Raw genomic sequence first — 27,619 nt, forward strand, 5'->3', positions numbered from 1 at the left:
TAATAGAGCTGAGAACAACACATTTCTCCAGATGTTTATATTTTATGATAACAAAACTGATAGAGAAGGAGAAAAATATTAAATTGTGTTGCTGATGCTTGCATTCTTACACTTGCTTGAGAAATCTGCTAATTTCTATGTGGAATAGAACTATTGCTGACAATGTAGTTCACTCAGCATAGAGCTTCCTACAATGGCCACCTGCATTGGAAATTCAGCTAAAAATGTCAGCATGCCTGAATTGTGGTTTGCAGGATAATCAATGTGTTTACCAGTGGGCTTTTTAACTCAGAGCTCTGTTCCCATTGTGCAAAGCTTTATTCCAGCACTACTAATGCTTAGACTGGAACTTCCTTTGATATGGAGAGGTGGGAACAACTTGATTAAAATAACTGCCTTGAGGTGCTCTTGCAGTGATATACTAGAATTTAGATGATTTGACTTACACCAACTACACTTATCTTACTTTGTGATAGGTATTATTCTAAACAATAGAGTTTTCCTTGATTTCCATTGACTCCAGTTTTTTTCGGGCTCCTTGAAGCTGTACTCAGTTAAATTTGACTTTGGTAATAGGGGCAGTGAACCTTACCTTACCTTTGTAGTCAGCTGTATTGTCCATGTTTATACTAAGGTTGTAATGAGATAAGGCTTGGTCCTAATGGAGCCCACAATGAGTTATCATTTCTGACTGAAGATGAATGCAAATGCTTAGCTTTGTCTTACACTAATGTGCTGGATTCCCCTAATGTTCAGGAAGGGGGGGCTTTTCCTTGTTTTTTAATGATCACCACTATTCATTGCTGGACATTGTATGACTGCAGATCTTAGGTATGATCCGTTGAGGAGAAAGTGAGGACTGCAGATGCTGGAGATCAGAGCTGAAAATGTGATGTTGGAAAAGCGCAGCAGGTCAGGCAGCATCCTAGGAACAGGAGACTCGACGTTTCGGGCATAAGCCCTTCTTCAGGAATGGGGAAAGTGTGTCCAGCAGGCTAAGATTAAAGGTAGGGAGCCAGACCTCTCCGCCCCCACCCCACTCCGGCCTATCACCCTCACCTTGACCTCCCTCCACCTATCGCATTTCCAATGCCCCTCCCCCAAGTCCCTCCTCCCTACCTTTTATCTTAGCCATGATCTGTTGAGGGGTCACTTAACTCTATTTATTGCATTCCCCTATTTAGCATGTGAGTTGTCTTGTGTTGTAGCTTCACCAGGGTGACTCCTCATATTTTACGTGTGCCTGGTGTGGTGCTGCTCGTTGCTGAACTCTTCATTGAAGCAATCTTGATTATCATGACAAAGTGGAGGAAATGTCAGGCTCTGTGCTTGAATATAATTCCATTGCTGTTAATGGCTCATGGAATCTCATGGATGCTCAGTTTCAAGTTAGTACATCTATTTGAAATCTATTCTATTTAGCCCACTAGTGGTGCTGGCAATACGATGAAGAATAATCATTAACAAAAACAAAAAAAGTTGGAGAAACTCAGCAAGTCTGGCAGCATCCATGGAGAGAAAGCATGGTGCAGAGCATCTTCAGAGCATCACTGGACCCCAAAATGTTGATCCTGCATTCTCTCCATATATGCTGCCAGACCTGCTGAGTTTCTCCAGCAATTTCTGTTTGTTTCTGATTTCCAGCATCTGTAATTCTATTTCTTGTTAATGTGGACAAGACATACTCTTCACAAGGACTGTGCAATGGTCACTTTTATCAATAGATTAGTGAGGATAAGGTCAACTAAGTTTTCCCTCTTGATGATTCCCTCACCACCTGTTGCAGATTCCATTCAACAGCTATGCTCTTTAGAGTTTGACCAGTTCAGTCAGTAGACTTGCGTCTGAGCCACTTTTCATGATAGACAGTAAAGTTCCCCCATGCGGAATATTGTGTGCCTGTGCCATCTTCTTCTGATTAGTGTTTGACATTGAAGAGTTCAGAGCAATTAGTTTAGATTGGGTGGGCGCATAGGTGATAATCAGCAGGAGGTTTCCTTGCTCATATTTGATAGGATGCTGTGAGTCCTCATTAGGTGTAGAGATAGTGTTGAGGACTCCAAGAGCAACTTCTTCCCAATCACTGGACAACCACCTCTGATCCTGCCAATGTAACAAGGCATACAAAGGGATTGTTTGTAAGTTATGACTCTTTAAGTCTGCTGAGTCTGTCAGGCTGTTGTTTGACTAGTCTGTGGGACAGCTTTCCTAAGCCCAGTGAAATGAGTAAGGATGACTCTGCAATGTCAATGTGGCAGGGCTTGCTGTTGTCATTTTTGGTACCTCAGTCAATGTTAAGCTGTCTATTTGGTTTCATTCCTCTTATTAGATATTGTAGTACAGGAGCACAATCCTTTATCTGAAATGCTCGGGACCAGCTGGTTTTCGGAATTCAGAATTTTTCAAATTTCAAAATAAGTGACAGTTTGATGGTGAAATTTTTAAAAATCCTTACCGGAGGAGCAGACTCAGTGAGTAAAACGGGCCTTGAGACTGAATTGAGGCCAGCCAGTGTTGGCCCCCCCCTTCCAACATCGCATCTGAGTGACACGAATCAAGTGGGTTTCAACTTGGGTTAACTAATTGCACACCAGACAACCTTGTTACCGAGGAAAAAAAATCACAAAAAGTCCTTTGGACTTTGGAGCTTTTCAGATTTCGGATAAAGGATTGTCTAACTGTAGTTTGTTACAATTGAGACCAGTTCACAGATGGTTAAAAGTCCACGACATTAATGTGAGTTTATAGTCATGTCTACTCAAACCAGGTAAGGTCCTTACCAGGAAGGCAGATCTCCCTAAAGGACATTAGTGAACCAGATGGTTTTATGGTCACTGTCAGACCAGCTTCTTTGTTTTTTACAATTCCAAACTTATCAATAAAAATGAAAATTGCAGCACCTGCTATGGTGGAATCAGAACACTGTCCTGGGCGCCTGTCCAATCCAGTGACATTACTACAATGCCACCACCTCCTCCAGCGGCCAGAATTAGTGGTTAAACTGAGTGAAGCGAGCAGAGACGTCTATGCCATGCAAGTAGCTTTCACTGGAAAGAGCAAGAGAGGGAGAAAGGCCAAACGTCTGGGTGGAGAGATATTGGAATTGGGTAAAAGTATCCAGCATGCAGCTAATTTCTAAAACACTCCCATTCCTCTGACTTGCTTTTTTTCACAAGGTATTGTCTTTTAATCTAATTTTATCCTTAACTTCCCAAATAAGCCATGAAAGGGGCAGCAGGTGCAGAGAAATGCCACCACTTGCAAATTTGCCTGCAAGTGACAGCCATCTTTATTTATATCACCATTCCTTCACAGTTGTTGCATCAAACTTCTGGGATTCCCTACTTAACATACCACATGGAATGTCATGCTCAAAGAACACAGTTCATTATGTCTTTCTCAAGAGCCATTCAGAGGAGCAATTAATTCTGGTCTTGCCATCAACAACCACATCCCATAAATGAATTAAAACAAGTAAATCAGCTTATTTTAATCAGCTGTTATAAACTATTTTACAATCACTCAAAAGGAATTGTATGTGATGTATCGAGAAGCATTGGAGAAAATTGAATGCCTGATTGCAGCTTTTAGGGAGAACATGAGGACTGCAGATGCAAGAGAGTCAGTAGTGGTAAAGTGTAGCACTGAAAAAGCACAGCAAGTCAGGCAGCATCCGAGGAGCAAGAGAGTCGACTTATTGGGCACGAGTCTTCTTCATGCTTGATTACAGCTGCAGTTATTGTGGAAATTATACCTAATATTTCCTTATGTTCTGCTGGCACAGGGTCAAAAGAAATTGGCTGCTGCAGATCTACAACTTTGCAGCAAAGATGCTTAGACAAAATACATTTTCTTTATTAAGAATAGCTTTCACATCTGAGCCAGGGACTTGTCCTCTCCATCTGTTTTCCTATTTGTTTCTTTTCTCTTTCTCTCTCTTTTCTCATTTATTTTTCTCTTTTATTTTATTTTACTTATCTCTTATGAAGAGCTTGGTCGTAGTGTTGGTATCAGTGCTGATGAGTAGGCCCAGTGTGGTCTCATGGCAGCGACATTAGAGGTGAGTTCAGGTTCCCAGCAGCTTCTGTATTGTCAAGGCAGTTCCACTGCTGCCTCAACATCAAGTTAATCTTACATTTGTTTGGCAGCTTCAGGTCAGGAAGAAGGTTCCATAAGGCTGTTACAGTGGAGGATGTGGTTTGGATTCGGCCATTCCTTGTAGCTGCATCTTGGTGGGTCCTTTGACAGCTGCTGAAGAGGAGGTGGATCTGGGCCCAGGATTCCAATGGCCTGGGTTTTCCATGAGGCTTCTGCAACATCTATGTGGCAGCATGGGTGTTTTGGCATGACCTGGGAGGCCTTCCAGCGGCTTCACTGGCTGTTTTTGTTGGTGTCAGTCTGGGTATCCTTGTGGTGGCTTCAGTCAGCCTGTGACTCCATGCAACATTTTCGTCAGTATCGTAGTGGATCCAGCTGGAGATTCCAATTCCTCAAGCCAAGAGCCCTGAAATGGACAAAATGAACATTTTGTCCTTAATTTCCTTTTTTGTTTAAATTTTTTTCTTTCTTTGTTATATTATGGTGGAAGCACAGTTATTCTGAACATTTTATTTTTCTAATGTATTACTATGATTTTGTACTTTCGAATTTCTGTAATGTTGGACTTTTTAATTTATTTTTTTAGCCTACGAATTTGTACTCCAGAATCTGTACCTAGGTACCTGTATACATCTGAAAGTGGCAACTTGTAAACTTTTCATTGTCCTCATGTGATTACATGTGACAATAAAGTTAATTCAATTTATTTTGAATAATGCCAATTTACCACCAGATGGCACTCTATGACTTGTTTGAATTTGAATTTTTGCAGTGGGACCTCACCTGTGAAATTTAACTCCATACTGTTGTTGCCGAATGCCAAATTCACAAAGTTGTGCTATTCTGGTCACGTACAACATGTCCTGTGCACAGCCACCCATGATGGGATTAGTGGGACAATGTTAGGCATGTACCAGATGCTCTCAACATCAGCACATTGTGATGTTAAACATTCCTCTGGCTGGTTAGATGCAGGAATTTAAACTTGGACTGTACAGATATACTAAACTGCTACACAAAGCATTCTCAAGCACCACCTCAGCACCTTGTAAAATTAATTAAAATTGGGGCATAATGGTGTCATTGTCCTCATGTTGCAAGACTAATAATCCAGCTGCTCAGTCTAATTGTCACAAGGTACATGGATTCAAATTCTCTAATAGTGAAATATAAATAGAGGAAGGCTTTTGTGGTGCTGGGGGGTAGGGTCTCTGCCTCCAGGCTAGGAGTTCTAGGTTCAAGTCCCATCTGTCCCAGAGATGTCATAACATGTCTAAACTAGTAGTTGTTCTTAAAAAATATACTTTCAACCTAACATGCGGGACTCTTACTAGCAACATTTCAATCAACAATCATTTAGAGACCAGTGCAAACAACTTGCAACTGATGTGTTGTTGACTCACTTCTGCTGTTGCAAAGTTTGTGTAAGTTCTGCAGTATTTTTTGGGGTGGGGGTATGTTTGTGGTGAATTGCTGAACTTGTCAGGGAGGTGGAGGATTTGATGGCCTGTTCACACAAAAGTCTGCAATGTTTGCGGTAGCTGTAGTTTCAATTCGTTACGATCTGCAACATGACAGAAACATGACAGTAGATGCTGCAGAGTGAGTGGAGAGTTCTTCACAAAAGATCCTACACATTACAGGCTACTGAGAAACTTTTTTTAAGGAATGAATTTGTTCATGGGATGTGATTCTCATTGACTAGCTCAGCATTTATTGCTAAGCCCGAATTGCGCTTAAGAAATTGAGGATGTTGAACTGTTATGGTCCAAATGGTGTAGGTATATTCACACTGCAATTTGGAAGAACATTCTAGGATTTTTACCCAGTGACAGTGAAGGAACAGCAATATAGTTCCAAGATAAAATAGTGCTTGGCTTAAAGGGAACTTGTAAATGATGGTGCATTATTGCTGTATCCTCCTAGATGATAGAGGTTGCAGGTTTGGAAGGTGCTGTAGAAAGAGCCTTGATGAGTTGCTGCATTACATTTTGTAGATTATACAAACTGCTACCAATATGAATCAATGGTGAAGGAAGTGTATGTTGAAGGCAGTGGAGAGAGTGTCGATCAAGCAGATTGCTTTGTCTAAATCAAATTTTTTGAGGGTTGCTGGAGCTGTTGTCATCCAAGCAAGTGGGGAGTATTCTGTCACAATCCTGACATGTGCCTTGTAGATGGTGGAAGGTTTTGAGCAATTAGGAGGTAAGTTACTCACTGCAGGATTCCTAGCCTTTGACCAATTCTTGTGACAAAATACTTAGATGGTTCGCTCACTTCAGTTTCTGGCTAATGCAATCCTCAGATGTCAGTAGTGGAGTCTTTAGTAAATGCATTAAATCCTTTCTTATTTGGCGATTTTTATTGCCTGGCAATTGTTGGCTTTAATTTTATTTGCCAGTTATTAGCATGCATCTGAGTGTCATCTTACTGCAGATAGGCACATGTTGCTTTAGGCTGAGGAGGTATAGAATATTGTGCAATCATCAGCGAACATCTCCATTTCTGACGTGAAAGTCATTGAAGATGGTTGAGTCCAGGAGATTATCCTGAGAAACTCTTTCAGTGATCTCCTTGGACTGTGGTAGTTGATCTAGGATAGCCACATCCACCTTTCCTTGTGCTATGCATGAATCCAACCAGTAACAACTTTCTCTCTCTGAATCACATTGGCTTCAGTTCTATTAGGACTCCTTGATACCACACTCGCACATAAATGCAGCCTTGAGATCAAAGCTTGTCACATCTCTTGAGTTTAGTGGTTTTGTCAATGTTTGGACTATCACTGTAACGAGGTCAGGAGCTGATTGGCCCTGACTGAACACAAAGTCAGCATCAATTAGTACCGGTAGCTGAGGAAATGCCAATTGATGGCCCTGCCAATGATACTTACTTCCTAACAGTTTGCTGATGATTGAGAATAGACTGAGGGGGTGGTACTTAATACCTTCATATCTGCCAGGAGCAATATGCGAGATACGTGCAATTCACAGAGAAGGTGATTATTGTATTGTGTCAGCTTTTAACAAGACCTGCAGCCCTGCAGCAGGAGACACATAATACCAGAGGTTCAATCACTCAATCAGCTTTGATGCGCTTGAATCATCCTGGAGATGAGCAAAGATTTCCCAGTATGCTGTATCAAAGAAGTGTTGGTAGCTCTGTATGCTGAGATCATCATTCTGAATAGGCTGTCTGTGAATGCCCTGTCAGACTTCAGTTCCTGTGAAAAAAATCCCCCGATTACTGTGGATCTGCAATTCCTCACCATTCTATCCCTCTGCACTACTCAATCATTGAGTAGCTCCTATTCTGAACCTGTATTGGAAGCTGATGCACAGGATCTCAGATTGTTCAGAGATGGATCCACATGTCTTCTCATGGATTTTGACACCACTCCGACATTGAAAAAGACCATGATCCAAACCTTGATTGAAGTTCGATGCTTTGTGGACACCTGACTCCTATGTGCATCTTGGCAATGGCAGTTCTGCCAATGCATCAAACAGCTGTGTGCCTTCATATTAGTCTTTCCCTGTATGCTACCTCATTGAGGAGCTCTGCAAGGGAGTCAGTCAGGGATCTCACTTTCCTAGGAAATGGCCCTAGCATTATCTTTTCTGTAGTTCTGGAGTTCCAAAGGAAAGTCGTCTTTGAGTCCAGCATTTCCATAGGTGCTGCCAGAATTGCTGAATTTCTCTAACATTTCCTATTTTTATTTCAAATTCCAGCATCTAGAATACTTCACTTTTATTTATGCTATCTGTTGCCCCTATACTTGTGTCAGATAACTCATCAAAAGTTGTTCCGACAAGCACAGTACCCTCTAAAATTGGGCAGTGTCAGCTGTGAATATCTAAGCAAATGATTGTGCATCTCTCTCAGATATATGTTCTCCTTCTGTCTCTTCATCAGGAAGCGTTGGTTGGACAAATGGAAGGTTTGGGATTTCTGTAAGTACAAATGCTTTGGTATATGGCACTGGGTGGCAAGCAACAGATGCATTGTAACACCATATACAATTTGTCTCTCATAACAGATTATGGAATGAGAGTGGAAAGAGATTTGAGAGAGTGCATTAGGCAGGAACATACAATCATCCTGAATAGCTTCAGAGCTGCTGATTTCAATGGGTTCAGTGGCCACCATGACAATGCTATGGAGTACCATCTCTTTCCATTGTGTAATGACATGTCACTGTGCCTGTTCTCCACTTGTTTTCTGCTGCTCCTGCCTAGAATAATTGGTCCTGCAAGACAGCGAGTATGCTGCTTTGTGCTGAGCCTTTAATAGCTGAATGGCTGGAAGCAAGTGGAAGCTGTGGGATGGGAGTGTGGAGCATGAAGATGCTAAGCATGTGGATGATGTGGAGTAAATGAATATCAGACATAACTTCTGTTGGCTAGTGTTTGCTGATGGATGTGTGATAGGCGATGGTGCAATTACTGAGCTATGGCATTTGCAGATTCATTTATCAACCTTAACGACTTTTGGGAGGTCATTGAACTCTTTTTGAACTTGCAACCAGGTGGCCAGGCCTGACTTCGGGCATTGAACTTGGTGCTCCCACATAAGGACAAGGGTGACATCGATTTTAATGTTTTGCTCAAGAAACACATGGAATATTTGAGGAAAAATATTCTTGTGCAATGAGTGATAATGGCTTAGAATGTGTTGCCCATGAAGGTGGTCCATGTGAAGATGAATAAGTTCAAAAGGAAGTTGGATGAGTACTTGAGAGAAATAAGTGTGCAGGGTTACTGCTACAGAACTGGGAATGATTTGGAACATTGATGCATAAGTAGGTCATTCAACCTATAGACCCTGCTTTGCCATTGTAGTTCTCATTACATTTCTTTAACATTCCTTTGAATATTGCCTTCACCAATATCCAAAACAGAAAGCCAATTAGGCAGTGAGATAAACTGAAGAGACTTCTGCAGCACCTGCCTGGAACTTTGGGATTGCCTAGTAGTTATCCATTCCTTTTCTGCCTGCCTGTTCTTAATCTGCAGAGTAACCACTTTATTAAAAGGGTAGTCGACATTGTTTTTGGCTTCATAGACCCATCACAGTGACTCCATCTGCTACTTAGGTCCAAAACATGTGGGTCAAGGATTTTCTAGTTGGAGATCTTGCCACACATGGCAGAAAATGGACATACCATGCAACTGAACAGTCCTGTCACGCCTTAAGCTTACTTTTAGACTATTTGTTTTTATTTATTTTAAACTGAAAGTAAACTTACTCACCAATCAGTTCCAATGGATGTAGTTCTGCCTCTAACTGCCTATCTCGGGGTCCTTTTCTTACCTGATTCTCACAGTGATGTTGACTGCATGTCCCTGAATCCTTCTAGGTATTACCAGCCAAAAGACTCTAAGGTCCCAGGACAAGGCTAGCAACCCCTTTATTACATGAAACATTCACTCTCTCCACAAGTAGCTCACAGTAGATGTAATGAGCACCAAAATGCATCATAGCAATTCACAAAGCCTTCTTTAAGAGCACCTATAACACCCATGACACGTACCAGCCAGAAGATAGTGGATGCATGGGAAACAGTACCATTCACAAGTTCTGCTCCACTGGAAGCTGAGAGTAACTTTGGACTAGTTCCTGTAAAGACTGCAAATTCTGCAGATAGTGTACTGTAATGTATAAATGCAGCATTGGATTTTTGAATGTGTAAGAATGTTGGTATGTATATTTTTGCTGTAGTTTAATGCATTCGTTCCTTACAAGTAATGTTTAGCAGTGTTGATTTTTATTTCTTTCAATATAAGTCTTAAAATTGGAAATCTTTAAGTTGGCATTGGGATTTCAAATCTATTTTAAAAATTATTTAATTCTGTGGGGGAATGTAGTAGTAGATGGAGTTTAATGTAGATAAATATGAGATGCTGTATTCTGCTAGTGCAAAACAGGGCAGAACTTATACTCTTAATGGTAAGATACCTGGGGAGTGTTGCTGCACAAGGAGACCTTGGAGTGCGGGTTTATAATTTCTTGAAAGCAGAGTCGCAGGTAGACAAGGAAGTGACGAAGTTGTTTGGTACACTTGATTTCATTGGTCAGTGCAATGTATATAGGCATTGGGAGGTCATGTTGAAGCTGTACAGGACATTGGTTAGGACACTTTTGGAATGTTGCATTCAATTCTCATCTCCCTGTGAGAGGAAAGATGTTGTGAAACTTGAAAGGGTTCAGAAAAGATTTAAAAGGGTGTTGCCAGGGTTGGAGGGTTTGAGCTGTAGTGAGAGGCTGAATAAGTGAGGGCTACTTTCCATGGAGCATCGGAGACTGAGGGCTGACTTTGTAGAGGTTTATAAAATCATGAGGAGCATGGAGAGGGTGAATAGTCAAGGTGTTTTCCCCAGGATAGGGAGATCCAAAACTAGAGGGCATAGGTTTAAGGTGAGAGGAGAAAGATTTTAAGAAGGATCGAAAGAGCAATTTTTAATTCACACAGAGGTGCATGTACAGAATGAGCTGCTAGAGGAGGTGGTGGAGCTATTACAATTACAACATTTTAAAAGGCATCCTATATAAATAGGAAGGATTTAGAGGGGTATGGGCCGAATGCTGGGAAATGGGACTAGATTAGTTTGGAATACTTGATCAGCATAGACGGGTTGGACTAAAGTTTCTGTATTGTACATCTGTGACTCTAACTCTAATTGCAATGCCCACATTTCATGAACAAGTAAATAAAATATTTCAGTATGAATGAATTTAGATAATTATATTATTCATATAACTGAAAAGAACCTTGAGAAAAAAAATGAAACAATGGATTCATATTCATCAGAAAATTACTTTGCATAATGCTTAAACAAATACATTTAGATTTAAAAAGAATTTCATTACCTGTAATACCCAGAAAAGCACATGCATACCAATTCCTTTGTTTTTTTTGTAACAGCTGGTTGTCATAAGAAACATAATTGTGATGTTTTGCTGCTATGATTTTTTAAAATAATAAATGACCTCCAAAGTTTCCAATTATAAGCCACAAATGTACTCACTGATAAAATAATAAATGCCAAAAATTAATGGACAGTGGATGTTGAAACATTATTTTATTGTACCTGCTGACTTCCAAGAATCTATACTTGGAAAAATCTTATTTTATCAGCTGCATGATGCCATTAGGAAATATCTTCTGAAAATAAAACAGGAGTTTTTGAATGCATGCTGATCATGATCAGCTCCATATCACCACCATATCCCTTGATACATCCTATGCCTCCAAGTTGTCATGCAGCATGTCCAATATGTAAAACAGGATGAGCAGAAATTTTTTATGACTTAATATTCAAAAAACAGTAGCCATATGTATTTCATCCTTGCCACAGAAATTAGTTTCCTAGCTACTGAATCCACGTTATCACCTTGGCAACTGTTTGAGACTGAATCATTTTGCTTGCAGTATCAATGTTACTTTGATAACAGGATCTGGTAAACCAAATGTGCAGTTATCACCTCCGTATCTTAAAAATAATGTAGAGGCATTGGCCAAGACACAAAAATAACTTACAAGAATGACAGCAAATTGAAGAGGATATATCCCTCAGGAAAGATTGGGCAGTCTGGGGCCTGAAGAGAAATCTGGGTGATGACTTAACACATATGTTTAAGATGATGAAAGAGTTTGATGAATTAGACATGGTGAAAAGTTTTCCTTTCAAAAGGCATCATAAATATACAACAGGCATTAATGCAGTTGGGTTTTCAGGATTATCTTCTTCACCTAGTTGTGTTCAGAATAGACAGTGAGGCAAATAGCTTAGATGCATGTAAGAGGCAGCTGGGTAAACACATGAGGGGAAAAGAAATAGAACCCTCATACTGTGTGGCTGGATGAAGTGGAAAATAGCACATGAGCTAGTTAAATATCGATACAGACCAGTTAGTAAGCTTGTAGAATGATCAGTTAACAGCAAGTTAATTGCAAGATGTGTGAAGTGAAGTATATCGGTAGGAAGACTCAGGATGCTACACACTGTTTAGATGATAAACATCTAAATGAGGTAGAGGAACAAAGGGATCCATGAGTGCAAATACTAAATCAATAAACCACTAAAAGGAGAATCACAGGTTAGTAAGACCTTTGTGGTTAATTTGTTTTTTTTTGTAAGTGTTCTAAAGGAAAAGAATTCAAAAGCAGGGAAGAGACATTAAGCTGATGTAGAATGTCAGAGTACAGTGCACAGTTACAAACATTATATCGCAGCATTAGAGAATGTATGGGCAAAATATTCACAGGAATGATCTCAAAACTGAGATGATTTATTTGTAAGGAAAGCTTAGAGACTCTGGAGCTATTTTCTCCAACAGACAAGACTGAAGGATGACCCATTATGGATTCTTGAAATTATGAAAGGATTTGAGATCATGGCCAAGAAGAAAATTTCTAATATTATGTGGAAGAGAAAAGCTGGAGGCCAATAAAATATAAAGCAGTCTTTCAAAAATGCAATAAGCAATGTGGAATAAACTTCTTCATCCAGTGAGTTCTAGGTATGTGGAATCATATACCACAGGAGAGGCTGAGCAATAGATGGTGTAGTTGCATTTAAGGGAAGTTAGATTAGGGGAAAAGGAATAGCAGAGTAATCTGAAATAGTCATAGAGATGTACAACATGGAAACAGATCCTTCAGCCCAACTCATCCATGCTGACCAGATATCCTAATTTAATCTATTCCTATTGGCTAGCACTGGGTCCATATCCCTCCAAACCTTTCCTATTCATATATCCATCCAGATGCCTTTTAAATGTTGTAATTGCACCAGCTTCCACTACTTGCTCTGGCATCTCAATCTGTTAAAGTACCTATTAGAGATGGCTCAGGGAATCCCTAATAGACTCAACCTGTAAACCTCTCTTGGTTCATCTCAGAGATCATACTCTGTGGTAGTCTGGAATATAAAACTCTTACAGACAGTTTAGTTTAAATTATTACCTTTATTACCTTTATTTCCACAATAACATAGATACCTACAAGCCAGGCTTGAGCTAAGGTTCTAAAACCATTAGCAGAGTAGTGGCGCCAGCTCTTACCCCTAAGAGCTCTCTCAGGCTACCCTCCTTATTGCTGCAAACAAGCTGTCTTTATACAAAAATTGGTACTAAAATTACAAAAACACCGAGTGTCCTTAATCAGATAAGCAGCAATAAAATGGCAAAAGGTTACAGAGGAAGAGAAACTCATTTACAGGTCTGTGTACATCTGACTAATTAAGCTACATGCACATCAAAGTGGGAACCCTGATCAAGCCAGGCCAAATAGCCAATTGCTTTGGCTAGATAACCTTCCCTTTTAACAATACATCATAATGAGAGAGTAGTCAAAACTATGTGGAAAGGTTATGAGGTAACCTTGCTCAGCTAACATGTCCAATATCATTGTCCTACAAAATGTTTTTTTTCTTTTAAAATCATCTTAGATTCCCAAAATGCAAATTAAATTCATAACAATCCTGGATCTCGAGCTCCAGGGAACAACACACAAACATTTAATCTATGACAAGCAAGTGTACACTCAAATCAAACCATAAAGAGTTACACTCTCTCTCTCTCTTTCTCTCTCTCTCTCTCTCTCTCTCTCTCTCTCTCTCTCTCTCTTGAACCCTTCTGTCAGTGAATGTAATTTAGAGAAGAATGTTTTCTCTCTGGGAACAGGTAGCATGGTGGCTCAGTGGTTAGCACTGAGGCCTCACAGTGCCATGGACCCAGGTTTGATCCCAGCCTCGGGCGAATGTCTGTGTGGAGTTTGCACATTCTCCCCGTGTCTGCGTGGGCTTTCTCTGGGTGCTCCAATTTCCTCCCACAGTCACAATGATGTGCGGGTCAGGTGAATTGGCTATGCTAAATTGCCCATCGTATTTAGGTGCATTAGTCAGAGAGAAATGGGTCTGGGCGGGTTACTCTTTGGAGGTTCAGTGTGGACTTGTTGGGCCGAAGGGCCTGTTTGACCACTATAAGGAATCTAATCTAAATCTCTCTCTCCCTCTCACACACATACACACATGAATATCTTCCAACTTTCTTACTATGTCAGTTTCAGTCTTTGTGTTTTCCTAGCCTGTAAGGGTGATGAGACATTCACATTCCAGAACAGTCAAGACTAGGGACCTGAGCTTCATAAATTCAAATCTGCTCAGTGAGGTATACTTGAAATCGTATCAGGATTGTTCTATTATATGCATATTCCATTCAGTTTATTAAGTTATAAGTTCTTTTCCTATTGTGTATGAGTTTTGTTAAGAGTCTTCAATTTAAACCAGAAATTCAGTTATCACCTTATTTACACTGATCCATTGATACTAAGAACAGATGTCCTTAATTCTGCTGAACAAATGGGCCCCACCCCGTGGTCAAGTGCTTTCCCGCATATCCTGCAGCAGATGTATAAGGCTACCAACTTTCTCAAATCTATACACACATCATCCTCTACTTGAAAATGTTGCCCCTTAGGTTCTTTTTAAATCTTTCCTCTCTCACCCTAAACTAATGCCCTCTAGTTCTGAACTCTCCCACCCCAGGGAAAAGACCTGTCTATTTATCCTATCCATGCCCCTCATGACTTTATAAACCTCTGTTCAGGTGAAAGCAGGTCACAGCAGGTTCATGTGGAGGCATATGCAAATTGACATGGGGTAAATAACATTTGAGAGTTAAGTATGTGGCTTGAAGTTTTGTGTGGGAGAAATGGATTCTGATTTGTGGAACACAATCACCAGTACTGCAGAAAGAGAGAGCTGTTCTGTTGGATTAGGTTTCATTTGGACCCTGCTGTGTCTGGTGTCCTGGCAAATTGTATAACTAGGATTGTAGATAAGGATTTAAATGAAATAGTTGTGTGGCGAGGTGGAGATTCAATTAAAGAGAAGTTTAAAAGGTTGAAAAGGAAGAAGCGGGCAGAAGTGCAGAGTAAGAAAAGGTTCAACAAATATCAAAGTCTGACATGGAGGGATAGAAAATATACACAGAAGAAAGAAGCAGAATTTAGAACCAAAATAAGAATGGTAAAAATTCAAAGCTTATGGCTATTTATCTGATTGCATGAGTATTTGTAAGAAGATCAATGAGTAGATGACATAAATAGAAGTGAATAGATATGACTTGATAACTATTACAGAGGTGTGGTGCCAGGATGGGAAAGACTGGGAACTCACTATTCAAGGGTATTTGACATTCCAGAAGAATAAACAAAAACGAAAAGAAGATGGGGTTGCTTTCATAACAAAGGAATGTATCAGAGGTGGTGTGTCATGGTATAGGTGCAATAGATCATGATGTGGAATCAATTTGAGTGGAAATAAGAAATAATAGCAAGGGAATGAAGTTATATTTTGGAATTGTCTATAGGCCCCCAAAGAGTTGCCTCACTGTAGGACAAATTATACCTGGGAAAATAATGGAGACATGTAAGAAGAGCACCATGATTTTCATAGCTGATTTTAATTTAGATATTGTATGGATAACTCAGATTGGCAAGGGTAACATGGAAGATAAATTTATACAATGCATCTTGGATTGCTTCTGAGAGCAGTATATTTCAGAATCTACCCAGGATAAGGCTATTTTAGTTCTAATAACATATAATGAGGCAGGATTAATAACATCTCCTAGTTAAAGATCCTCGCTGGGGTAGCAATAGAGGTATGAAGAAAAATTTGTCTGAAGCAGCTGGGAAATTGACTAAGGGGGAAGTCTATGGATGAATAGTGCTGTACATTTAGGCTTGGCAAAAATTTTAAATGGTCAAAACAAAAAGGATTGGAAGAGAAGGGTGAACCACCTGTGGTTAACAAAGACATCAAAGTGCATATCCAATCAAGTACTAAGGATTACAAAGCCTAAAGTAGACCAGAGAATTGGGAATTATTTTAGGAACCAGCAACAAATCGTTAAAAAAATTAATAAAGCGGGGAAAAGATTAATTATGAAAATAAATTGGCAAGAATTACAAAAATAAACAGCAAATAAAAAAAAGATAATTCCTCGAGTAAGGGTAGGACTCTTGGAGGTTGCAAATGGGAAATTAATATTGGAACAGGGAAATAGCAGATAATTTAAAGGATTTGCATTGGTGGTCTTGGTGGAGGACACAATAAACATTCCAAAGATATCAGTTAAGCAAGGTACTAATAGGATGAGTAATATTGTAACAGTCTCTATCATGAGGGACAAAGTATTTGACAAACAACTGGATCTGAAGGCAGACAAATCACCAGGCTCTAATGGATTGCATCCAATGATGTAAAGGAAGTGGTTGCATAGACAGTAGAGCCATTGATTGAAATATTTCAGATCTCACCGGATTCTGTGAGGGTTCTAGTTGATTGGAAAATCACTCTTGTGATGCTTCTGTTCAAGAAAGAAGGGAGACAAAGCAGGAAATGAAAAATGTGATGCTGGAAAAACACAGCAGGCCAGGCAGCATCCGAGAGTAGGAGAATCGACGTTTCGGGCATAAGCCCTTCTTCAGCCCTTCTTCCTGAAGAAGGGCTTATGCCCGAAACGTCAATTCTCCTGCTCCTCGGATGCTGCCTGGCCTGCTGTGTTTTTCCAGCATCACATTTTTCAACTCTGGTCTCCAGCATCTGCAGTCCTCACTTTCTCCTAGACAAAGCAGGAAATAATAGGTCAGTTAGTCTAACATCTATTGTTGGGGAAATGAACAGTGCTGATAAAGGAGAATCAGGTGACTAAGAAGGCAACTGAATGTTTTGGCTTTACTACTACACAGTTGGAGTTTGAAAATAAGGAAGTCTTGTTACAACTGTTCAGTGTTGGTGAGGTCACATCTGGAGTACTATGTAAATACTGTTCCGTGTACTTCAGAAAATATATACTGACGATGTGGCATTTCACTCAACTGATTCACACAGCTGGGTTCCTTGGACGAAGGGATTAACTTATAAGGAATACTAAACAGGTTAGGCTTACATTGGAGTTTAGAAGATTTGAGAGATGATTTATTGAAACATACAAGGTTCTGACAGGGCTTCACAGGGTTGATATTGAGAAGATGTTTCCACTAGTGGAGACATCTCAAACCAGGAGACATAGTGAGAGAGCAGGGGCCACTCATTTATAACTGAGATGTAAAGAGATTTCATCTCCCAAACAGCAGTGAATACTAGTATTCTCTCCCAAGAGAGTTATGGAGGCCAGATCACTGAAAGTATTTTAAAGGGGAGGTAGATGGGGTTTTGTAATATTGAGGAATTGTGGAGCAATATAATGAGCTGGCATGAAAGAGGAGTTGAAACTTTGGCTGGATTAGCCACAATCTTATTGAATTACTGGGCAAGCTTGAAGGGCTAAATGTCTTAATCCTGCTCCTATTTCTTACATTTTTATATTGTTTTGCTTCCATCTGAAAATAATCTATTCAAGATTTAATCTGATACATGTAATTTTAAAATGGCTTTAATTCACTGTAGTATGCAGGAAAATGAATGCATACTAATTACTTTGTTTGGTCAATATAGTAAGTCGGAGTTGTTTAAAATGTTGGCTGAGTTGCAACACAATTACAATGTTTAGCTGTAAACCCAGCTGGTTCCCAGCATCATTGTGGGGATGTGGGCCTGGAAATTTGGTCTCTCAGCAACTATTTCTCAGGCAGTAAATTACCTAAATTTCCAATTATGGGCCTCAGGTCTACTTCTGTCATAATAGTAAATGGCAAAGAATCAATATGCAATACTTATCATTGAAACATTGCTTTATTAATTCTGGTGTCCCTCTAGGATCTCTACTTGGCCCACTCAAATTTTACATCTACATAGGGCTCTTAGGACACATTGTCTGAAAACATTGTCCGGATGTAAAATAACGATACCCAGCTCTACCTCATCACCTTCCTTCTCAACACCTACATTAAATTGGCAGTTATTTGATACAACATCCAGACTTGCATGAACTTAGATCCTCTGACTAATTATTAGGAAGAACCACATAATTTGTGGTGGAGAACAGAAGCCAAACCAACAACTCCATTCCTCTACCTAGTGGCTGTCTGAGGTTGAATAGTCTAAAAACACTCTTTGCATTACATTTGAACCTGAAACACAATGACCTTTTATTTAAACCATAATTGGAATCTGGTGAACGCAATAATTCTCAGGTAATGAGAAGAATATAGTGATATTAGTGGCAGCACAAGAGTCTCACAATAATAATAATATCAAAACTGAATAGTTATACTAATAAGGAAAAGCTTAATGAATTAGGGTTCTTTTTAAGACTGAGCAAAAACATGTCAGAATACTTTAAAGATTTGATTAAGTGGCTGTGAAGAAAATATTTTCACCTGCGGGAGCGACTGTAACTAGCAGCCAGGAGGCTAATATTATCAATAAATGCAATAGGAATTCGGGGGAAGCAAAAGGGTGGCAAGCAGATGGAACAAGCACCCATAATAGGTAATATTAGGAAACTAGAGAGAAATATAATGGGAAGCTAGATAATCTTCAATAAGTTAGACAATTTGGAATTAAAAGGCCACAGAGCAGATTGTAGCTTTATTTTCAACTAAGAGACCAGAAGTAGATACAGCTGTGAGTATAGAAGTATATATGGGAAATGAAGGCTATGATTATTTTAAAATCTAAAAATAAGATAATCCTCTTTGCTTCAAATGAAGGATTTCAATTTCCTTCCAGAGAGTCCAATGAAAGTCCACATGTTGATATGTGGGATGGGCGCACAAATTCAACAGGAGTCTGATTTGTTGTCTGGACTTGTGGCAATCTGGTAAATATGAAATTAGCTGTGGAGACAGTTGATTCACTGTTGGGGACTGATTTAGTAGGAGTGAGTGATACACCTTTGCCTAGAATCACAGAAAATCCAATTGAGGCTAAAGAGAGAGAACAGTCACAAAAACTGGCTCTAGGTATTTTTCCAATGTGTGCAGTGACCATACCAAAGGCCATACAAAGTTTATCATCAGAGGTCACAGTGCATATGTTTGAGTCTATGTTTAAGCATATGTTTGAGTAGCTTAAACTCTGTATAGAGATAAGGATAATTCAAAAGAGGTGTTTGACATGTCTTTGTTATTTGAGTGCAGGAAGCAAACCAAAAACTAAATAGGTTAGCATTGTCAGTTTTTAATGAAGCTGAGGCTGAAGGAGTTACAATGTTATATTATAAAGAGTTTTCATGAGGAAATAGAGAGATCCTTGCAGATCTGCAGATAAATAATGGATAGCTGTTCATTAAATAGTGGTACAGCCCAGATATTGTAAAGAGATATTATGAGTAACACGTGAAATTCTGATGCCAGGACTTGTAGAAATATGGAAAACATATGCATCAATAAACAGGTATTTTACATGGCCAAGATCTGATGAATATATTTTATACATTTCATAAATTTCCACATGGCCAGTTAGATGCCAGTGTTGCAACTCTACTGGAGCAGTTTGTTTAGGAGCATGGCTAATTCAAGAGGAGAAGTCTTCAGTACTATTGCCAGAATTTTGTCAGGACCCACAGTCTTTGCAGTTTCCAATGTCTTCAGCTACCTTGCATAGTCATAAAGTCTTGGAGGACAGAGACAGGTCCATCGGCTCAAACTGGTCCATGCTGATCAAAATGTCCATCCACGCTAACCTCATTTCCCTGCACTTGGCCCATACTTCACACTTATCTATATTAAATTCCATTTGCCATTTCTCGGCCCACCTCCCCAGCTGATCAAGATTCTGTTGCAATTTCTGATAACCTTTCTCACTGTCCATGAAACCGCTTATTTTAGTGTCATTAGCAAACATACTAATCATGCCTTCTACATTCTCATCCAAATCATTGATATAGATAACAAACAGTAATGGGCCCAGCACTGATCCCTGAAGCACACAATTAGTTACAGACATCCAGCCCAATAAGCATTCTTCTACTATTACCTTCTGCTTTCTACCATCAAACCAACTGTGTATCCAATTTGCCAGCTCTCCCTGGATTCCATGCGATCTAACCTGCTAGAGCAGCCTACCATGCGGAACCTTATGAAAGGCCTTACTGAAATCCATATAGACTACGTCTACTGGCCTGTACTCGTCAACCTTCCTGCTCACTTCATCAAAGACCTCTAACTAAATTGTGAGGCATGATCTCCCACGCACAAAGCCATGCTGACTATTCCTAATAGTGTGAATCAAATTCTCTGCCAATTGACATCTGCGATAACTAGATTTCAGGAGAACGCCGGGATATTTCATTCACTTGGTATTTCTGGCTAAAGATTCATGTGAATGCTTCAGCCTAGACATTTGCACGAATGTGCTGGTCTCTGTATGATGGAAGTGTGGAATATTTTTGTAGGAGAATCAACATTTCGGGCATAAGCCCTTCATTTTTGGAGCCTCTGCCTTCTGATATTTGTTAAATTGTCCAATTTCTTTTAGCAGGAGAGGAGGTGAGAGGTGTTTCTTCTACTAATTGTTGATCAAACTAAAAATATTGTGTTGTGTTATATGTCACATCAATTTATAAACCATGCTCCAAAGTAGTCTGAATCTAAACATTCAGGTTCTTGAGTGTCAAGGGGAGGAAGGGTCATGAGGAGAAAGCAGGAGAGAGAAACTTATCAGCCATGATTGAATGGTGAGCCAGATTCGATGGGCTGAATGGCCTAAGTTCTGCTCCCACCTCTTATGGTCTTGTGGTCCTATTGGAACTTAGTAATAGAAGCAGGAATATGCCTTTTGGTCCTATTGACCCTGCTGTAGCACTTCACGAGATCATGGCAGATTTTCAACTTCAACATCATTTTTTCACATTATTTCCATACGTTTCGCTGCATTTAATATCTTGAAATCTATTGATTTCCATGGTAAATGTCCTCAATGATTGAACTTCCACAATTTCCAGCAGTAGAGAATACCAAAGCTTCACCACTGTCTGAATGAAGAAATTTGTCCTAATTTCAATCTTACTTAAGCTGTCCTTATTTCGAGACAGTGTCCCTCCTAACATTTACCTTGTCAAATCTTGTTAGAGTTTTGTATGTTTCAATGACCTCACCTCTCATTCTTCGAAACTCCAAAAAAACACAAGCTCAGTCTCCTCAATCTCTCCTTTTGGGATAATCCTATCATGTCAAGAATTAGTCTGGTGCATCTCATTCCACTCACGCTATGGCCAAATTATTCTTCCTTAGGTAAAGAGACCATAACTATACAGCATCCAGATGCTGTCTTGCCAAGGCTGTATATAATTGCAGCAAGACATCTTTACTCCTGTACTCAAAACTTTTAATAAACTTATATTTAGTATGGTACCTTGATTCACCAAGTCTCTGCCTAGTTAGTAATGTTCTTTTTTCAGCAACTTCCAATCCCCCCCAACTCATCAGAGAAGATGATTAGATGATGGAATGACATCATCCATCAGAAATCCTAATACAAATTGTTTACAATGCTGGAATTACAGTCAGGCAAAATGCTGGCCCACAATGCTCATTTACTAATGGAAATTACTCATGCAGCAATAGTAAAAACATACTCTTATCTAATTAAACTTTCCATCCTCATTTAGAGAAGTCTCCTTCAAAGAAATGGCAAAGTACCACTTCAACGTCCTAAATATATCTGTTGACAAATGTCTGTGCTGTATACATTATACAGATTTGTGCCTATTATGCAATTGATTTCATCCCTCGGAGTTTCAAAGTGGTCATTATTTGGGCAGGCAGGGAGGTGGACATCTGACTCTACCACACATCAGGCAGCAAAAATGACTTTCTGAAAGATTAGATATACAATCTTTACACAAAAGCATGTAAAAACACAATGACCTAGTTATATTAATGATTTCCATCCACGTAATATCAACAGTGACATTTATTTCAATGATATCTCCACTAGGGGTCACTTCTTTCATATACTGTACTTGATTTTGGGATGTGAATGTCTCTGGTTAAGGCCAGCATTTATTGCCCATCCTCATTGTCCTTGAATGGTGTGGCTACTATTCCTTGTTGCTGATTTCCACTAACTTTTAACTATTGCATCCTTAAAGTCAGATCAAGCTTTAATAATCTTCTTCTGATTAATAGGCTAGTCCCATCATTTGAAGGATTGATTATGAATAACATATCACAGTTCTCTATTCCACCCTTTGGAATGAGAGGACAGTGATGAAGTAGCTTTATAATATTGATTCAGACTGCAAACAGGTGATAATGAATTAACTGTAGAAAGTATCCACTTTTGTTCTCAAATGTGATGGACAGACAAAGATCATCCATCATCTGTAGATTGTTTTTATTTAAGATTATTGTTATTATGATGGGGAAAAATATCATGGATACTTCCTCGTTCAATTTATTGAAATTTACAAGCAATATTACCATTAAAGAAAATGCTTGTCATCTGCAAAAGATTCAATCTTGCAAGAAATATCTACTCATCAGTAATATATATCATGTCAATACCACAAAAGTCATGTAAAATGCATTCCAAAAGGAAAAAAGTATGTATTTGCAACTATAGAATTTTGCTTTCAAAAGCTTGTTAGATGAATAAAAGGCTGGTCAAACAGTGATCTCAATTAAGTGATGGAAATTGTTAGTATGGTATTTTGCCTAAATTTTCACTTGAGTTCTCTAGTTTGTGAATAAATTTGACCAGTAATTTAGCCTGTACCGATTGTCCTGGTTTTATGCCTATGTTTCACCATTTGATGTGGTGAATATCATGTGGTTTACCACACCTGGTGTTAACTGTTTATTTTGGTTCTGTTAATATCAGTGCAGCAGGGGGCAAAAGATGCAGGTCTCAGGTTGTAACCTAAAAGCAGGGGTGCAATCTGTTTATGCAAACTGCTGTCAAATCTTTGATGCAGGAAAAGATTTAGAAAATCACAATTTGAATAGTGAAGCACAGGAAGGTTATGGCATTCCATATGCGTTCATTAGCACATTACCTCCTAACTGCCATCTTCAAGGATGTATGAAGATGTACTCCTCTCTCAATATCTTCCCACTTGTAGAATGTAAGAATTAAATCAATGTCTGTAAAATGAACTGGCAAGTGGCCACCTCTGTGCATGATTATATGGATAACTGAGAGATATTTTGACTGGCATCATGAAGATATTGATAACACATAGCTTCAGTTTCATGTATTGACAAAGGAAGACAATTGTGCTGTTTCAGTTTTGAACAACTTTAAACCATTGTAATGAATTTAGAAAACAATGCGCATGACAGAAGCAAAGTTTTGGGGTTGTGTACCAGGCACTATGTTGCCAAATAGAGAGCATTGTAAATGAGGAGCACTGAAGTTCATTCCCAATTCTCTGTTCCATGTCACATGTAAGGAATGCTTACTGAGAATATGGAGTAAAATGCAGGTAAAATCTTTCATAATATCCAAATCAAATGTTAAAAGTCACTATAACAGGGAGCCTAAGCAAAGCAAAACAAAAATGAGCTATGAAATATTCGGGTGGAAGCCTAGCAATTCAAGAGTTAAAATATTGAGGGATTGTACTTTTGGATAGAGAGACACAAATTGAAGTTAATTGAAATAATTCTTCTGCATCATATTTGAATTCCCTACCTCTCCTATAGCCTGTTAAAAAGGCAGCTGGTAGAACCTCGAGCCTGATGTAATTACTCACAACATTTGCTTACCCATTTCAGGATGATATTATGTTAACTGCAATTCTTCATCAAGATTCACATTAACATTGGTACTGTTATTAAAATGATATGACAGGAAAGATTCCAAATTGACAATATGGTGTTCTGTAGCACAGCACTGTTTTGCAAACTCAGAATCATTCTTACTCCCCCAGCCCCTTGGAAATAAACACCGAATTATCTATTGGCTATGATTTAGTTTGACAGCCAAAGCCACCTGATTGAAGCAAATGAAATGTACATTTTGCACACGCACTGTCTAAAATAGCAAAGCTTGTTGCAGGATCTGCAAATCAAATGCCTGACATAGGTCTAAGGTTTAGTCAGCTGACTGGGGGCCTTTGGCAAGGCGGTATCACAAAAGGGATGGTGAGTCAGTCCCACCATTTTTGGAGTGCTCGGTCCCATTTCTACCAGTCAGGAAACGCAAAAATATATTCCATCAGATCTGATTATATTGCATGAAAGTATTTAAAATGGCTTTATTTACTGCAAAACTAAAACCTGTCATCAAGAATGCCAGCCAGTGTTTTAGTTCTTCCCTATTTGTGTCATAGCATGAAAGCCTCTGGATTGGTAGAATATGCCTGCATTCAACTTAATTTTCACTGCATTATCAAACGTGGTAGTGATTATACTGCGGCAAGATGTTTTGCAGCAGAGTTTTTGGATAATTAAATGCATCATGGACCTTCTTTTCATTTACAGTAAGGCACAGGATCTGATTGTGTTCATGCCTTGCCAGCAATTGAGGCTTACATAAGAGATATGTATTGCTGCATAATATCTAGAAAATCAAATGATATTATCTTATAGTATGCTATTTTAGAATATATTTCTCCTGTGTAAGTACAATACAACTATCATTTCATCCTAGACAATTGCTACTAAGAATATATGAAACCTTAATAGGACTAAATGATGAGAAATATTTCAACATTGATTTATCTGCTGCACTTTGTTGTGGACAGATGTTCATTGATAATTGCATGCTGATCCTATTTTCATTTATTGCAGGCTTAGGGAAAGTAACAGCTCACAAGCATCAAAAACAAATATTTTATAAATGATCACTACATTCAGAATGTTTTTATTGCAGAATATCAGGAGGTCTGCAAATCAAAGGAAAACAAATGTTAGACACAGTAATTTTATTGTACCCAGCTGGCTGTACAAAATGACACAATTATGCCCTACAAATCATTGCACTAATTGTCTTCACTCAAGTTTGAAAATTTGAATAGTTGTTTGGTTCTGTTGGTCTTGACAGTCTTCCAGTCACTTAACCTAAGTGGCAATTATAAAACTGTAGAATAACTGCTGACAAGATTACCGACACCAAGGATAATAGCAGTAAAACCTGTCATACACTCAACAAATGTTTACACAGGCAAATGTTCAGCAGGCATTGCTATTTAGTTGTGAGCTAGTCACTGGGAATTCAGTTGAAATGATTTCTCTACCTGGCAGTGAAATAGCTCTGTCCAGATCAGGGGTGTGCTGCCAAATGTGTCTGACACTACATCTGAACAGAACACATTTCTGCCAACAACCTGAGATTACTTTCACTAGAATAGGAAAGTTCAAAGGGAAATCGATAGAGGTTTTAAAATTCAAATACTTTTAATAAGGTAATTAACAAGTATTTCCACTACTTATCAAAATAATAACAATAAAATGCTGGTTATCATGAGAAGAATGGAGAAGAATGTTAAAACGTAAACTTGAAGCACCTTCCAGAAGGTTATACTGTTTAAACAATTTTTGAGGATTAACTTTCATTTGGTGGTTTAATTTGCTATTAATTCTGAATAAACAAGCAATTAAAATAAAATATAACATTTCAGTACAGGTTGGTAACTAAACACACAAAGTCAGGCCTTTGTAAAGAGTATGAAGGTGGTTGCAATCAATAATCTAGTTCAAGTGGTAGAAGCTCAAGTCACGTACTATGGCCTCTGAACAAATCGTCCAACTGCAGATGCTATTGCTCATTCACAGTGAACAAATGATTCTGATCTATCAAATGAAATGGGGCTGTTCAGAATTGAGAAATTTGGTACCACTGTAGATACATTTTTTTGTCAGCAATAGACTTTGTAACGCTTGCTTGGAGCAGCGTATGGTGTCCAAACATTATGGTTTCCTAATGCGGTGCTGGAAGTGCTCCTGGAAGATGTGCAATACAAAGTGATAGCAAGTTTGTTGTTCTAAACACAGCTTTAAGAGAGAAAACCATTGAGAAGATGATTCAATGCTATATCCATGCCTGGTTCCAAATTCAGAAAAGTTATCCAAATATAACAAGATCAGTCAAGATAATGCTATCATTACTGTATGCCAAATATAACATGCGTATGAGTCTTGGACCCATGATATTGAGCAGATTGGACATTTGTTGTACCTTTTACTTACACTTGACATTTGCACTATTTCTCTTCTACTTCCAATACAAGATAACATACAATGGGTAGGGACTAATTTATGTGGGAGGAAGATGCTGCAGCATAGAGAATCATAGAATGATAACTACTCAAAAGAAGACCATTCAGCCCATCAAGTCCATTCTGTTCATTGCAAGACAAAGTTAGTTATCATATTCCGCTGACCTTTCTCTGTAGTGTGCAAAATTTTGCTTCACTGCAGCACATCCAGTTTGCTTTTTGAAAGCTGGCTTGCCCCACAATTCTTTCAGGGAGTGCATTCTGGATTAAAACTACTCCTTGCATAAAAGAAAGATTTTCCTTATGATAACAATGATTATTTTGCTATTCATCTTTAAATAAGTGAGAATAGTTTGTCCCTATCTAATCTGTCAAGAACACTCAAAGTTTGTGCGAAGATTTGTAGCTCGGGTGCTCGTTGTTGTGGTTCTGTTCGCCGAGCTGGAAGTTTTTGTTGCAAACGTTTCGTCCCCTGGCTAGGCGACATCATCAGTGCTTGGGAGCCTCCCGCGAAGCGCTTCGTTGATGTTTCCTCCGGTGTTTATAGTGGTCTGTCCCTGCCGCTTCCGGTTAGATTAACGTGTGATGTTAGGAAATTGTTGGAATCGATAAGACCATAAGAAATAAAAACAGAAATAGGCTGTTCAACTCGTTGAGCTTGCTCCACCATTCAATAGAATCAGGGCTAATCTGACATTCCTCATGCCCACATGCCTGCCTTTTCCCCCAAACCCACAATTCCCCTACAACCAACAATCTATCTGTCTCAGCCTCAAATGTACACAAGGGGATCAACCCCATAGCTCTTTGTGGCAAAAAGTTCCAAAGACGAAGAAATTCCTCCTTATGTCAGTTTTAAATTATCACCCCTTTATGCGGAGATTCTGCCCTCTTGTGTTAGACTCTCCCCTGAGGGGAAACATACTCTCATTATTTACCCTGTCAAGCCCCTTAAGAAAAAAAAAGTGAGGACTGCTGACGCTGGAGATCAGAGTCTAGAGTGAGGTGCTGGAAAAGCACAGCAGGTCAGGCAGAATCCGAGGAGCAGGAGAAACAACGTTTCAGGCATAAGCCTCATTCCTGATGAAGGATTTATGCCTGAAACATTGATTCTCCTGCTCCTCGGATGCTGCCTGACCTGCTGTGCTTTTCCAGCATCACAGACCCTTTAAGAATCCTACATGTTTCCAGGAGATCACCTCTCACTCCTCTAAACTCCAGTGAGTAGAGTCCCACATTGTTTAACCTTGCTCATAACACAATCCTTCCATACCTCGTGAACCTTCTTTGAACTACCTCCAATGAAAGAATATCATTCTTTAAATTTGGGGGCCAAAACTGCTCATATACTGCAGATGTGGTACAGGTGCTGTCAGACTTCCCAACTCTTATACTCTAACAC

The sequence above is a fragment of the Chiloscyllium plagiosum genome, chromosome 20 (genome assembly GCF_004010195.1).
Source record: "Chiloscyllium plagiosum isolate BGI_BamShark_2017 chromosome 20, ASM401019v2, whole genome shotgun sequence".
Lineage (NCBI taxonomy): Eukaryota > Metazoa > Chordata > Chondrichthyes > Orectolobiformes > Hemiscylliidae > Chiloscyllium > Chiloscyllium plagiosum.